This window comes from Mya arenaria, chromosome 4 (assembly GCF_026914265.1).
Source record: "Mya arenaria isolate MELC-2E11 chromosome 4, ASM2691426v1".
NCBI classification, from domain to species: Eukaryota; Metazoa; Mollusca; class Bivalvia; order Myida; family Myidae; genus Mya; species Mya arenaria.
In genome coordinates this window covers 7,175,090-7,190,227 of record NC_069125.1, presented here as the reverse complement: position 1 = coordinate 7,190,227, position 15,138 = coordinate 7,175,090, and the positions used below count along the sequence as shown (strand labels likewise).

General features: G+C 37.9%; 1 long non-coding RNA gene across 1 annotated transcript; it reads left to right on the top strand.

Moving 5' to 3' along the window:
* The first annotated feature begins 4,448 nt into the window (after window positions 1-4,448).
* Window positions 4,449-13,581, top strand: LOC128229933 (uncharacterized). Its single transcript, XR_008260146.1, has 3 exons — window positions 4,449-4,606; window positions 8,696-11,416; window positions 13,327-13,581. It is a non-coding gene; the product is annotated as an uncharacterized LOC128229933 (long non-coding RNA).
* The last annotated feature ends 1,557 nt before the right edge of the window (window positions 13,582-15,138 follow it).

The window sequence follows — 15,138 nt, the reverse complement described above, 5'->3', positions numbered from 1 at the left end:
TATCAACATTTGCTGAAGGGTTTCAGCTTTTGGTATTTTTGTTTTAACACTCCTTATGATTTGCCACATTTTATTTCGTAATTAAAAATAGTTCATTTTACAAACCGAGTCACTTTAAGTCTGCAGGTCGGATGCCTTCGCCGTTTAATCGTTTAGTAGACCAAATATAAATGCTATTTAGAGTATTCAGCGCGAAATAACTATCAAAAATCCTTATACTAGTCAGTGCGCATGAGCAAGCTTCTTAATAACTAACTTGCAAACTGGTTTAAACCCCCAGTAAATTTATATTTTATTGACCGTTCCAAGGCGGTACCTTACAGTCCTTGATAAACACACCTAGTTTTTATATAGTATATACGCACTGTGTTGTTTGTGCAATTTTGTGCTGTTGTTCCATGTTTCTTGTTTGTGATTCTTGTTTATGTGTTATATGTCTTTGGCGTTTACGCTGTGTCATTAAACCGGGTTTATGTTTATTTTTTTGGCTACTGAGCTTATTTCTGTAGTTTTTCATATAAATATTGATAAACCAAATATCTACTAAATGGCAATTTGGCGGTTGCCTTCGTTTGTAAATGGATGTGGGTGGTATTTGTTTGTCAGAGCTCTTTTTAAAGATTAATTGTGAAAGTTTAAATTCTATTTGCGGAGGCAAGTGATTCAGGTGATGCAATATTTATTTTACTATTTTGTTATGTTAAATATGAATTTTTGTTATATGCAAGTTTTTGTTTTTTTGTTTATTTTAAGACCCGAAACTTGTTCGAATGCTCCGTGCTCCAGACCATTAAAGGGGCTGTACTCCGTATGTTGAAATAGCGGAAAAAAGAAAATTTCAAAAACTGACATAAACTTGGTATCAATGTGTACAATGCATTCGAACTTACTAACTGAAGTACCACATAGTTTACAATTAAATTATTTTTCGCAGTTTTTTCGTATTTTTCCATTAAAAGAGATTACTAGGTATGTCTACCTAGTAGAATTCATTCCTTATGCGTGATTGGCTAGTCGATATTTCACGTGAAATTACCAAGTTAGGTAATATAGCTTTAATATTCCAACCGTTTAGGGTACACTTTCGTAGCACAGTGAATACAACACTGGACTGTAACTTTGGCGACGCCGGTTCGAACCCGGACTCCGACCCGATTTTTGTTTACATTTTGTTAAAAAAAATACAATTATGATATCAAAGAGTAAAACATTTTATTAAATGATTGTCCTGAGATTCGTTACAAATAAAAACTTTTTTGGTGCCAATCTGGTGTAAAGTCCCTTTAATTCATTAAAAGCAACAGTAACTATAAAACGATACAATCATATCTTCAAACATGCTACTGAAATATTTTATAAAGCTACTTAACAATATATCCAGTGTGTGTATACCACATTGTAAATTGCGTCACAAATGCTATGTCGGATGGCAACATTTTGCTTCGAATGAAGACTTTAAACAAAGATAACTTCATTATTTTTTACCATTTTAAATGAAACATAGCACAGTCTATGACGCTTATGGAACCCCGCCTTCGGTCTTTTACCGGAGTTTGATTAAGAGTATAGTTTCTTAAAATACTTCGAAAAATCGTTTCACAGAACGGCCGTCTGATGGAGCACTGTCAAAACATTATTTTAAAAACAGGTTTGTCGAAGTGTTTGATGAAACTAATCACCTTATCATATTCAGGTAAAAAAGGCGGGGCTCTTTAAGCGACATAGACTGTCCTTTGTTTCTTTTAAATTGGTGTAGTAAAAGAAAAGTTATCTTTGACTTAAGTCTCCATTTGAAGCAAATTGTTGCCTTCCGACGTAGCATGTATGGCGTAATTTATCACCTGGTATACACACAGTGATATGGCCCATACAAATGTTGTCATCATAATTATATTCATGTCGACTTATTTTATATCGACACGATAGTTCGCAATAATGTCGACGTATTGAGTTAATAAGTCAACGCGTCGATTATAAGTGTTGCGACATTTCGAGCTATAACTTGCAAGTTGACATTTAACTAGTCTACATGACCACAACATCTGTATGCACGATACCCTCTTCTATCGAACATCGTTGTAAACGGCATCGTTTTTTATCTTTAAAGTGACACTCTTATTTCAAATCAATAAATACACATTTATAAAACTAATATATTTTGAGTGATAAACCTTTAACCACTTACTGAATAACGAATTTAAGATAAATATTAATAACTGATAACAAGAGTGTAACCGTGTATTTATAGCTAACACGCACAAATATTAAATGATTGGTGAATGCTAAACGATTTTTAGTGATAAACTATCGTCTCATGGGGTAAAAATACCGTGTTTGCTACACCTTTCTTTCAAACGCGACCCTTCATAAGAACCATTTGTTTTCGATATTTAATTATCTTTTCGGTAAATTAAAACAATTGTATTTATTGTGGTATTGCTTATTTTGTGAGTAAGAGTGCATCTTAAAATTCTTATCTGCTCTGTAAGTGTGATAGATACACTTGTGAGCTTTATTTTTTTAAACAGTTTTAACTGATTCAACTGTACTTATATTATCATATGTACACCTCAGCTTCCATTCCTTGAATGAACTACCTTTCGGCAATTGCGGATATTTCCGATGAGCGAAACATCTTCGGATATATTCATATTTATGACAACTGTTTCAGCTGAATCTATATTATTCAAATAAAACATGTCAAATTTTTATGTTAACAGCGATGACGTGAAAAGAGGTTCTGGCAATCGGTTCTTTATGGTTTTGGAAGAATTAAAAGTTGTGTGTAAAGAAAAAAAAGTGCAAAGAATATAACGAATAAAAATAATTCATGTATGCTTTTGTATCCTTGAACGCTTGCGAAATATGTCAATTCACTCCACTTACAATTTAACTAAAGAGCAAAAACAAAAAACTTTTTTGTGTCTGATTTCATTTTTTTTTAAAAAACAATCATCAAAAAAATTACCTTTCAAATGATACAAACATTATATGAAGTCACCGGGCAACATATAATTGAATGCCGAAGTATTGATGAAATGACAAGCGTAACAACAACAACAACAACAACAACAATGACAACAACAACAAAAACTTCAACAACAACAACAACTATTATTGCATAGGCGATTATAAATCGTAACAGCAAACATGGGCTTCAATCAATATTGATCGCATGAGGACACTTAGCTTAAAGTGACACTCTTATTTAAAATCAATATATACACATTTATAACAAACGCAAATTTTGAGTGATGAACTTTGAACTGCTTACTGAATAATGCATTTAAGCAGAACATTAATAACAATATTGTAACTGTGTATTTAATAGCTAAAAACGCACAAATATTAAATGACTGGTGAATGCTAAAAGATTTACAGTGATCTACTATCATCTCATAAGGTAGAAATACCGTTTTTTCTGCACCTTCCTTTTAAATACAACACGGTATCCCTCATATGAACCATTTTGTTTCGATATTTATTCATCCTTTACGGTAAATTAAGAAAAAATGAATTAGTTGTGGTATAACTTATTTGGAAGTAAGCGTGCAAGCGTTTGTTGTTGCCTGTTAAATTGGGATGATAGATGACTTTGTTTACATAATAAATATAAGAAAACAGACAAATCGTGTTTGATTTCAAATGGAGATCGCTAAATATGCATCGGTACCACACTGTAACGTCGCGAACGTCGTAAAGATAATTGTGTGTCGTTCGTCCGTAAAAATGAGCAAGAGAACCGTTCAATTACCATTGGACGCCTTCCTGAATCTCTACCAAATAATGATTGTTTTGAACAAAATATTATAAGCAAATAAATAAATTTCTTCCCCGGAATCGTTCATTTCAAATAAAAAATTAATAATCATAAGAGAGTTCCAATTGTCCACGGTTTCCAAAACTATTTCACCATTTTTGATAACCAAAATTTGTATGCTTGAAGAGCTTCAATTTTTATTGTATATTTTATTGTTATGTTTTGTTTAGAATTTCAGCCTGTTTTAACACCTTAGTCTCTCATTCGGAATTCCTCGGCCATTTTCCAAAAAAGTGTAGTATTAAAACGTGTATTTTGTATATCTAAGATTAAAATGATTGCCAGTGAAGTGAATTATTGCATAAATAATGAAGAGTCCCAAGGTTTAACTGCTTAATTGAAATTACTACGTGATATACTTGCAGCGTAGTTAAAATGTAAAAAAATCTGACATTGTAAACGGTCCATATACATCCAAGGTTGTTTCCGAGGGAAAATGTCCGAGGAGTTTCGAATGCTTAATCTCTAGTTTTGCCGAGCAGAACTTCAATCTTAAAGATTTATACAAAAATAGTACGCATCAAAAACAACTCGTTAGCCCTTTATTTTGTTCTCATTCTATTTAGAAGTTTCAATGTTTGAGGTTTGCCCAGACGAGCTTTTGTTGTAAAGTGATAGACAAGAACGCTTGATTAAGACGTGATAAGATTTTGTATAAAAGGAGTTTGCATGCCGCATTAATACCATTATTCAGTTTCCTCTATGAACTCAAAATGCGGTGTACACTGATTGTTTGCGTCTTCATACTTGCTCTGATTGGAAGTGCGTGTGTTCCGAGTGTCGAAGGTAGGTTATGGTTTGTACATTTAAATACATAATTAAGAAACATGCCGTCAGATTGTAAATGGCTTGTGGATGGCATTAAAAATAAACAAGATGTTTATATGTCTTATCAAAATGAATGATACTTTTGTGTCGCTTGGAGAAATGATATAAATGTTTTACTTTTGGCGTCGGCGGCAGGGTCGGTCTCGGCCGCATCAGCAAAAGCTTTATGCAGACAATAACCATAGTCAAGTTTGTGTGTTGGGAAATACGCAACGTTAACTTAATAGTTATGACCATTAACGTTAAAGCTGCACTCGCACAGATAGAAAGTTTTGACTTTTATTTTATTTTTTGTCTCAGAATCAGCTGATTTTGGCATCACTGCCTTCATTTTAGTCGTATAAGATAACTAACAATAAAACAAATCTTAATTGTTTTGAGAACTGCCGAAAACTCATTTGTCTTAAAGCGTTAGTAACGCCACAAAACAGCAATTTTCGAACAAAAATATGAAAAACTGCAATCCAAAATTTTCTCAACAGTTATACATTAATCGTTCCTAGACGTGTATGCAAGAATTGGCTCATTCCAAAAAAAAAAAACTGTTGTCAAAACGGTCAATCTGTGAGAGTGCAGCAATAAATAATAGTTTATGTCTCGTAGAGACAATTACTTAAGTAGTATTACCCTATCATTATGAATCTTGGTGACAGTATTTGTGTGAATAATGTCTCGGTCAAGTTCGATCGCGGGGTCAATCGAATCGGTAACTCTAGAGCTATGCCCCTTTATGTTAAAATAATAGAGTGATGTCTTGTTAAGACAACACCTGAGGAAGAAATTATCCAACTCTAATAAAACTTCGTGACAGTTTTTGTGTGCATAAACGGTCCGAATTTCCTAGATGGTGAACAACCCGTCGATAGCGTTGACCATTTAAAACAATGTCCGAGATGGTGAACAACCCGTCGACAGCGTTGACCATTTAAAACAATGTCCGAGATGGTGAACAACCCGTCGATAGCGTTGACCATTTAAAACAATGTCCGAGATGGTGAACATCCCGTCGATAGCGTTGGCCATTTAAAACAATGTCCGAGATGGTGAACATCCCGTCGATAGCGTTGACCATTTAAAACAATGTCCGAGATGGTGAACATCCCGTCGATAGCGTTGACCATTTAAAACAATGTCCGATATGGTGAACAACCCATCGATAGCGTTGACCATTTAAAACAATGTCCGAGATGGTGAACAACCCGTCGATAGCGTTGACCATTTAAAACAATGTCCGATTGGTGAATATCACGTCGATAGCGTTGACCATTTAAAACAATGTCCGAGATGGTGAACAACCCGTCGACAGCGTTGACCATTTAAAACAATGTCCGAGATGGTGAACAACCCGTCGATAGCGTTGACCATTTAAAACAATGTCCGAAATTGTTAACAAGCCGTCGATAGCGTTGACCATTTAAAACAATGTCCGAGATGGTGAACAACCCGTCGACAGCGTTGACCATTTAAAACAATGTCCGAGATGGTGAACAACCCGTCGATAGCGTTGACCATTTAAAACAATGTCCGAGATGGTGAACATCCCGTCGATAGCGTTGACCATTTCAAACAATGTCCGAGATGGTGAACATCCCGTCGATAGCGTTGACCATTTAAAACAAAGTCCGAGATGGTGAACAACCCGTCGATAGCGTTGACCATTTAAAACAATGTCCGATTGGTGAATATCACGTCGATAGCGTTGACCATTTAAAACAATGTCCGAGATGGTGAACAACCCGTCGACAGCGTTGACCATTTAAAACAATGTCCGAGATGGTGAACAACCCGTCGATAGCGTTGACCATTTAAAACAATGTCCGATTGGTGAATATCACGTCGATAGCGTTGACCATTTAAAACAATGTCCGAGATGGTGAACAACCCGTCGACAGCGTTGACCATTTAAAACAATGTCCGAGATGGTGAACAACTCGTCGATAGCGTTGACCATTTAAAACAATGTCCGAAATTGTTAACAAGCCGTCGATAGCGTTGACCATTTAAAACAATGTCCGAGATGGTTAACAAGCCGGCGATAGCGTTGACCATTTAAAACAATGTCCGAGATGGTGAACAACCCGTCGATAGCGTTGACCATTTAAAACAATGTCCGAGATGGTGAACAACCCGTCGATAGCGTTGACCATTTAAAACAATGTCCGAGATGGTGAACAACCCGTCGATAGCGTTGACGCTTTAATACAATGTCCGAGATGGTGAACATCCCGTCGATAGCGTTGACGCTTTAATACAATGTCCGAGATGGTGAACATCCCGTCGATAGCGTTGACGCTTTAAAACAATGTCCGACATTTTGAACAACCCGTCGATAGCGTTGACCATTTAAAACAATGTCCGAGATGGTGAACAACCCGTCGATAGCGTTGACCATTTAAAACAATGTCCGAGATGGTGAACAACCCGTCGATAGCGTTGACCATTTAAAACAATGTCCGAAATGGTGAACAGCCCGTCGATAGCGTTGACGCTTTAATACAATGTCCGAGATGGTGAACATCCCGTCGATAGCGTTGACGCTTTAAAACAATGTCCGAGATGGTGAACAACCCGTCGATAGCGTTGACCATTTAAAACAATGTCCGAGATTTTGAACAACCCGTCGATAGCGTTGACCATTTAAAACAATGTCCGAGATGGTGAACAACCCGTCGATAGCGTTGACCATTTAAACCAATGTCCGAGATGGTGAACAACCCGTCGACAGCGTTGACCATTTAAACCAATGTCCGAGATGGTGAACAACCCGTCGATAGCGTTGACCATTTAAAACAATGTCCGAGATGGTGAACAACCCGTCGATAGCGTTGACCATTTAAAACAATGTCCGAGATGGTGAACATTCCGTCGATAGCGTTGACCATTTAAAACAATGTCCGAGATGGTGAACAACCCGTCGATAGCGTTGACGCTTTAATACAATGTCCGAGATGGTGAACATCCCGTCGATAGCGTTGACGCTTTAATACAATATCCGCGATGGTGAACATCCCGTCGATAGCGTTGACGCTTTAAAACAATGTCCGAGATTTTGAACAACCCGTCAATAGCGTTGACCATTTAAAACAATGTCCGAGATTTTGAACAACCCGTCGATAGCGTTGACGCTTTAAAACAATGTCCGAGATGGTGAACAACCCGTCGATAGCGTTGACCATTTAAAACAATGTCCGAGATTTTGAACAACCCGTCGATAGCGTTGACCATTTAAAACAATGTCCGAGATGGTGAACAACCCGTCGATAGCGTTGACCATTTAAAACAATGTCCGAGATGGTGAATAACCCGTCGATAGCGTTGACCATTTAAAACAATGTCCGAGATGGTGAACAACCCGTCGATAGCGTTGACCATTTAAAACAATGTCCGAGATGGTGAACAACCCGTCGATAGCGTTGACGCTTTTAAACAATGTCCGATATGGTGAACAACCCGTCGATAGCGTTGACGCTTTAAAACAATGTCCGAGATGGTGAACATCCCGTCGATAGCGTTGACGCTTTTAAACAATGTCCGAGATGGTGAACAAGCCGAAGATAGCGTTGACGCTTTTAAACAATGTCCGAGATGGTGAACAACCCGTCGATAGCGTTGACGCTTTAAAACAATGTCTGAGATGGTGAACAGGCCGTCGATAGCGTTGCAATTTTAAACCATTTTAACCAAAGATAGAATGTTCATAATAGAACAGCATTGTTCATCATAAACCTCTTGAAGCGATGTCATTATTTTTAATTTAAAAAAATCCTTATTGCTGTTGACACTTATATACATTCTGTTTTGTATACCCAAGTAAACAGTACTACAGTTCCGCGCGTGTTCGTCGATATATAAAAAATTGACACCGGTATCAGATATCACTTGTTTGATGAGTGTGTTGACTTTTTCGAGGCCCTGTAGATCAAGGTCAAAGAAGTGATCCAATATGCACGCTAAGAAGGAAGGGGAAAGATATGCGTATAAAACGTTTACTATTTAACTCCAGAAAAATATAATTGTTGGATTATGTTCCTCTTCGATTTTTAAAAGGCAGACTATCACCGTGTGATTGCCGGTACCGATGCCGAAGGGAGGAATGTTACGTCCGTAGGTGTGGAGATTTGGGTTTGAAAAAATTATGCTGCCGTCGTAGAGGGGGACGCTGCCGCGGCTGAACACCTGTATGTGAGCATCTCCTGCAAGACTTTCTTCAAGGATGATGTGCTATAAATACTGTTAAAACAGTTCAAATGACACAATAATATCATTCCCTGTATACTGTATTTTTATATAATAAACCTATAATAATCTCATTTATTAAACTTTTTTTGGATCAAAATGCATTCAGCATGCAAGAGGTCCCTTCCTATTAGCGCATTCGATTATGAATCGACAGTAAGAGCTGGCCCATTCCTACCCGAGCATTCGGTCATGAACCGGCAGTTAGACTTAGCTAGCCCATTTCTAATGATAATTGAATATATTTTTTTTAAATAAGATGTAAGACAACTGTTCCAGGTGAACTTGTATTATTCAAATAAAACATGTCAACTTTTGATGTTAACAGCGATGACGTTATTAGTTTTTTTAACTGCTTTTGGAATAATTTTGGTTGTGTGTGAAGACAAAAAAGTGCAAAGAGTATAACGAATAAAATTAATTCATGTATGTTTTTGTACCCTTGAACGATTGCGAAATATGTCAATTCACTCCCGATTACAATTAAACTAAAAAGCAAGAAGAAAGAACGTTTTCGGTGTATAATTTTAAGTTTTTCAAAAAACAATCATCAAAAAAATACTTTTTAAATGATACAACCATTATATGAGGTTAACGGCAATATACACTTTAAATGAATGCCGCCGACGTATTGATAAAATGACAAGCGTAACAACAACAACAACAACAACAACAACACCAACAACAACGTTTATTGCATAGGCGATTATAAATCGCAACATAGGCTTCAATCAATAATAATCGCATGTGGACACTTTAGCTTAATTGAGTTTCAAGCGGTTGTTGTTGCCTGCTAATTTCGAATGATAAATGACTTTGTTAACATAAAATAAATAAGAAAACAGACAAATCGTGTTTGGTTTTAAATGTAGATCGTTAACTATGCATCCGTACCATACTGTAACGTCGCGAACGTCGTAAAGTTAATTGTATATCGTTCGTACGTGAATTTGAGCAAGAGAACCGTTCAATTACCATTGGTCGCCCTTTTGAATCTCTACGAAATTATGTTGTGTTAAACAAAATATAATAAATAAATGACGTTACTCCCTTGAATCATATCAAAACTAATATTTATGAGAATTCGAATAAGTTAGTTTAAACGTTATATATTTTACAACGATTGTGAAGAAAGTTACGATAACTTCTACTTAGTCACTCTCGTTGGCACGATGTTGCGCGAGAGAGTGGTCTTGCTTTGTAAGGGAAACCGGAATGCCCGGGGAAAACCCACTTGTCTGGCTTGGTGACCACAAACCAACTCGCATGCGCCTAGGCCGGGAATCGAACCGGGTCGCCTCGGTAAGAAGCGAGTGCGCAAACCACTGTGCTAACTGGATCAGAGTTCCATTAGTCCGCAGTTTGGATAAAAAATATTTGCGGTATAAAAACTGTACATCCAATCTGGCTAAAAAGACAATTTCATTGAAAATGAGTATTTTTGCTAAGTTTTAAAAATGATAATGTGTTAGATAGAAAAAAATGCTAGAGGATTAAGGTGATTGCTGCTTAACCTCCCGTTCTCCCACTTATAGTTTACCAAACAAACCTATTCAGTATAATTAATAGAATATACGTGGGGTCCCGAATCCTGACAGCGCGCTTGACCACTACATGTTTGGGATCCCAGTCGAGCACTCTCCATGATACGCCCCATTCCCTGAAATACGGAATCCTCTCCAGGATACGCCCAAATCCCTAAAATACAGAATCCGTTCCGGAAAACAATTTGCAAAATACAATCACAAGTTTCTATGCAAAATTATTTAACAGTTTTTGGTAACCAAGATTTGTATCCAATCCTTGAATAGCTTCAATTTTTATCGTCGAAATAGTTATGTTTTATTTAGGTTTCAGTCTGATTTAACACCTTAGTCTCTCATTCGGAACTCCTCGGCCATCTAAAACAACCTCAAATGTAGGCCGGTACATCAGTAGAAGTAGTTCGTAAAGGTATTAATGAACTGTTGTGTTTAATCGTGTATTTTGTATCTCTAAGTTCAAAATGACTGCCAATGGTGTGAATTATTGCACCAATAATTAAGATTCCCAAGAATAAAGTCATAGAGTGCAACTGCTTAATTTAAATTACTACGAGATTTTCTTGCAGCGTAGTTTAAATGTAAATATTTCTGATACTGTAAATCGTCCATAAACATCCAAGGTTGTTTTCGAGGAAAAACGGCCGAGGAGTTCCGAATGCTGAATCTCTAATTTTGCCGAGCAGAACTTTTATCTAAAAGATTTATACAAAAATAAACCGCATCAAAAACAACTGGTTAGGCCTTTATTTTGATCTCATTCCATTAAGAAGTTCGATGTTTGATGTTTGCCCAGACGAGCTTTGGTTGTAAAGTGATAGACAAGAACGCTGGATTTAGACGTGATAAGATATCGTATAAAAGGAGTTTGCGAAGGTCGCATTAATACCATTATTCAGTTTCGTCTAAGAACTCAAAATGCGATGTAAACTGATTGTTTACTTCTTTATACTTGCTCTGATTGGAAGTGCGTGTGTTCCGAGAGTCGAAGGTAGGTAATGTTTTGTACATTTAAATGCCTAATTAAGAAACATTCCGTCAGATTGTTAATGGTATGTGGATGGCATAAAAAATAAACAAAATATTTATATGTCTTATCAAAATGAATGATACTTGTGGGTCGCTTCGGGATGTGACATAAATGAATTACTTTTGGCGTCGGCGGCGGGGTCAGCGTCAGTGTCGGCGGCATTAGCAAAAAAAAATTGCAGACAATAACCATAGTCAAATTCGTCGGTTGGGAAATACGCATCAGCAACTTAGGAGTTTTGACCATTTGCGTTAACAAATAATAGTTTGTGTCACGAAGAGACAATAACTTAAATAGTATTACCCAATTATTATTGAATCTTGGTACCACTGTTTGTGTCCATAATGTCACGGTCAAGTTCGATCGCGGGGTCAATCGAATCGGTAACTCTTGAGCTATGCCCCTTTATGCTAAAAATGATAGTGATATGTCTTGTGACGACAACACCTGAAGAAGAAATTATCGATTGAAACTTCGTGACAGTGTTTGTGGGCATAGTCGGTCAAGTTTGTCAGCGTTTCGAAGAAAAAGACGAGGTATTATGATGGCCTTGGTGTCCTCATCGGTATTGCTGTCGTCGTCGGCGTTGATCAAAGGCTTTAAATACATAACAAAAAGACGTTAGTTTCCCTTTTTGCGTATCTCGAGGTTAAAATGTGCCAATCGAATAACAAAAAAGCAATGCTGCATAATAACCAGACAAAAGCGCGAATCTTTACCTATACTTTAACAACCTGGACAGTCCGGTAAAACAAGTCGAGGATAGAAATTCAAGATCATACAGAATGCGCCTGCAAAAAGGGATGGTTTACACACTTGTCCTCTAGATCATGGAACTGCTTAATTTTGAAGCGTTGTACGTTAAAATATAGTATTTAGGTTTGACACAAGCGGTATTTAAAGTTACACAAGTGTATCGCAACGTACAAACAACGTCCGAGACGGTGTAGACAACCTGTCGATAGCGCAGACGAAATAAAAATTGTTATGACAATATTTTAAGTATAACAAAAATATGTTACATTATAACCAAGGGTAAGCAGTTTGTGTATACCATAAATGCTACGTCGGAAGGCAATATTTCGCTTCGAAACAAACTTAAAACAAAGAAAACTTCACTATTTCTTCACCATTTTAAATGAAACATAGCGCAGTCTATGCCGCTTACGGAGCCCCGCATTCGGCCTTTTTCAGACTTTGATTGAGAGTTAAGTTTATTAAAACACTCCAACAAGCCTTTTCTTATTACGGCCGTCTGTCGGAGCACTGTCAAAACATTATTTTGGAAACAGGTTTGTCGAAGTGTTAGATGAAATTAATCACCTAATCAAACTACGGTAATAAAACGAACGGGGCTCTTGGTGTAGTAAAATAAAAGTTATCTTTGATTTAAGTCTTCATTTTAAGCAGCATATGACATCATGTGGTATACGCACACTGATAATAGAACATCACTGTTCGTCATTGACGTCTTGAAGCGATATGAATATTTTTTAATAAAAGAAATACCTTGTTATAGTTGACACTTATAAACAATAAAAATTTGCTGAATACCCTTTCAAAACATTCATATAGTTCCGCGCGTATTCATTAATTTATAAAAATCTGACACCGGTAGCTGATACCACTTGTTTGAAGAGTTTGTTGACTTTTTCAAGGCCGTGTTAGTCAAGGTAAACAAGTCAACCAAAAACACGTTCAGAAGGAAGGAGAAAGTTAGGCGTATAAAAAGTATAATAAATTTTTAAGAAGAAATATAATTTTTGGGTTATGTCCCTCGTCGACTTAAAGTAGGCAGACAAGCGTTGACACCCGCTTGTGGTGCTCTTGTTTAAGTTCAAGGCGTAATTGTTCACCACTTGTCATTGCAGCATGTGAATGTCGGTTAATCCGATGCCGAAGAGGGGAATGTTATATTCGTAGGTGTGTGTTCTTGCGACTGGGACGATTATGCTGCCGTCGTAGGGGTGGACGCTGCAGTGGCTGAAGTCCTGCATGTAAGCATCTCCGGCTGGACTTTTTTCAAGGATGATGTGCTGTAACTATTGTTAAAACAGTTCAAATGACATACTAATATAATTCCCTGTATACTGTATTTTTTATATAATAAACCTTTAATAATCTCATTCATTAAACTTCTGTAACGGTCCGCTGTAGGCGGCGGATAAGTGTAACGGTCCGCTGTAGGCGGCGGATGTGCGTTCATAGTATAACATTCCGTTATAGACGGATGTACGTTCATAGTACGTATGCTAACTTGGTTGGTAATATGCAAATTTGCAAATCCTGGGCTCTGTGTGGATTGCGAATGTACTGTATATAAAGACCAGTGGACCCATTCAGGGTCGAGCATGTTTTTCTCCGAAGGGATCTGTTGGTGTTTGTTTGACGTCGCACGTAACTCTTCTATTGGATCAAAATCCATTCAGCATGCAAGAGGTCGCTTTGTCGTACAATAAAAAACAGATTACATGTATATACTAAAAGTTAGCATTCACGCTTGGCTCGAAATTTCCGAGGCTCGAAATTTTCCCTGGTAGTTGGGGCCAATAGGGTTCGACTGTAATATGAACATGTTCAATTTAGTTCACATAATTGGAACATAAGCAACAACCATGAAGTATAACCGGTTGCAAGAATGAGGGCTGGCAAATACCAGGCCCGTAAAGAAAGCCCGTTTCCACACATAATTTGCAAAGTTATGTCCTATACTAGCCATTTTGTACCCCCAAAGTCTATTTTAACCGGCAGCAAGTTCGGACCAAGTCCTGTCCGCGCAGTCGATCTTCACTGTCACCACGTTCTGTACAACTCATTAGCACAGTCGATCATGAAAGTTCAAGTCCAGTCCTATACGCGCATTCGATTATGAATCGGCAGTAAGAGCTGGCCAATTCCTATCCGCGCAGTCGATCATGAACCGGCAGTAAGACTTAGCTACCCTATTTCTACCCGCGCAGTCCATCGAAAACCAGCAGTAAGAGCTGGTCCATTCCTACTCGCGCAATGGATCATGAAACAGCAGCAAGCTCTGGTCCTTTTCCCTCAACGCAGTCGGTCACGAAACGGCAGTAATAGTTCGCTAATCTTTACCGGCGCAATTGATTATAAACCGGCAGTAAGAGCTGACCCATTCCTATTCGTGCAGTCGATCATAAACCGGCAATAAGAGCTGGTCTATTCTTACTCGCGCAGTCGATAATGGACCGGCAGTACGAGATGGCAATTTCTTATTCGTGCAGTCGCTAATGGACCGGAAGTAAAAGCTGGTCCATTCCTACTTGTGCATTCGATTTTGAAACGGCAGAAAGCTTTGCCCATTCCTAATCGCGCAGTCGATCATGAACTGGTTAAATGTTCTGGCCCATTGTTATCCTCACCGTCGACCATGAACAGACAGTAAGAGCTGGTCCATTCCTACCCGCGCACTCAATCATAAACCGATACTATGTTCTGGCCCATTCCTTTCCGCACAATCGATTATAAACCGGTAGTGGGAGCTAGCCCATTCCTACCCGCGTAGTCGCTCATGGACCGGCGGTAAGAGCTGGCCAATTTCTACTCGCGTATCCGACCATAAACCGGCGGTAAGAGCTGGCCAATTCCTACTAGCGTAGTCTGGTAGGAATGGGCTACATTGTACTGCCGGTTCATTACTTAATGCGCGGGTAGGAATGGATCAG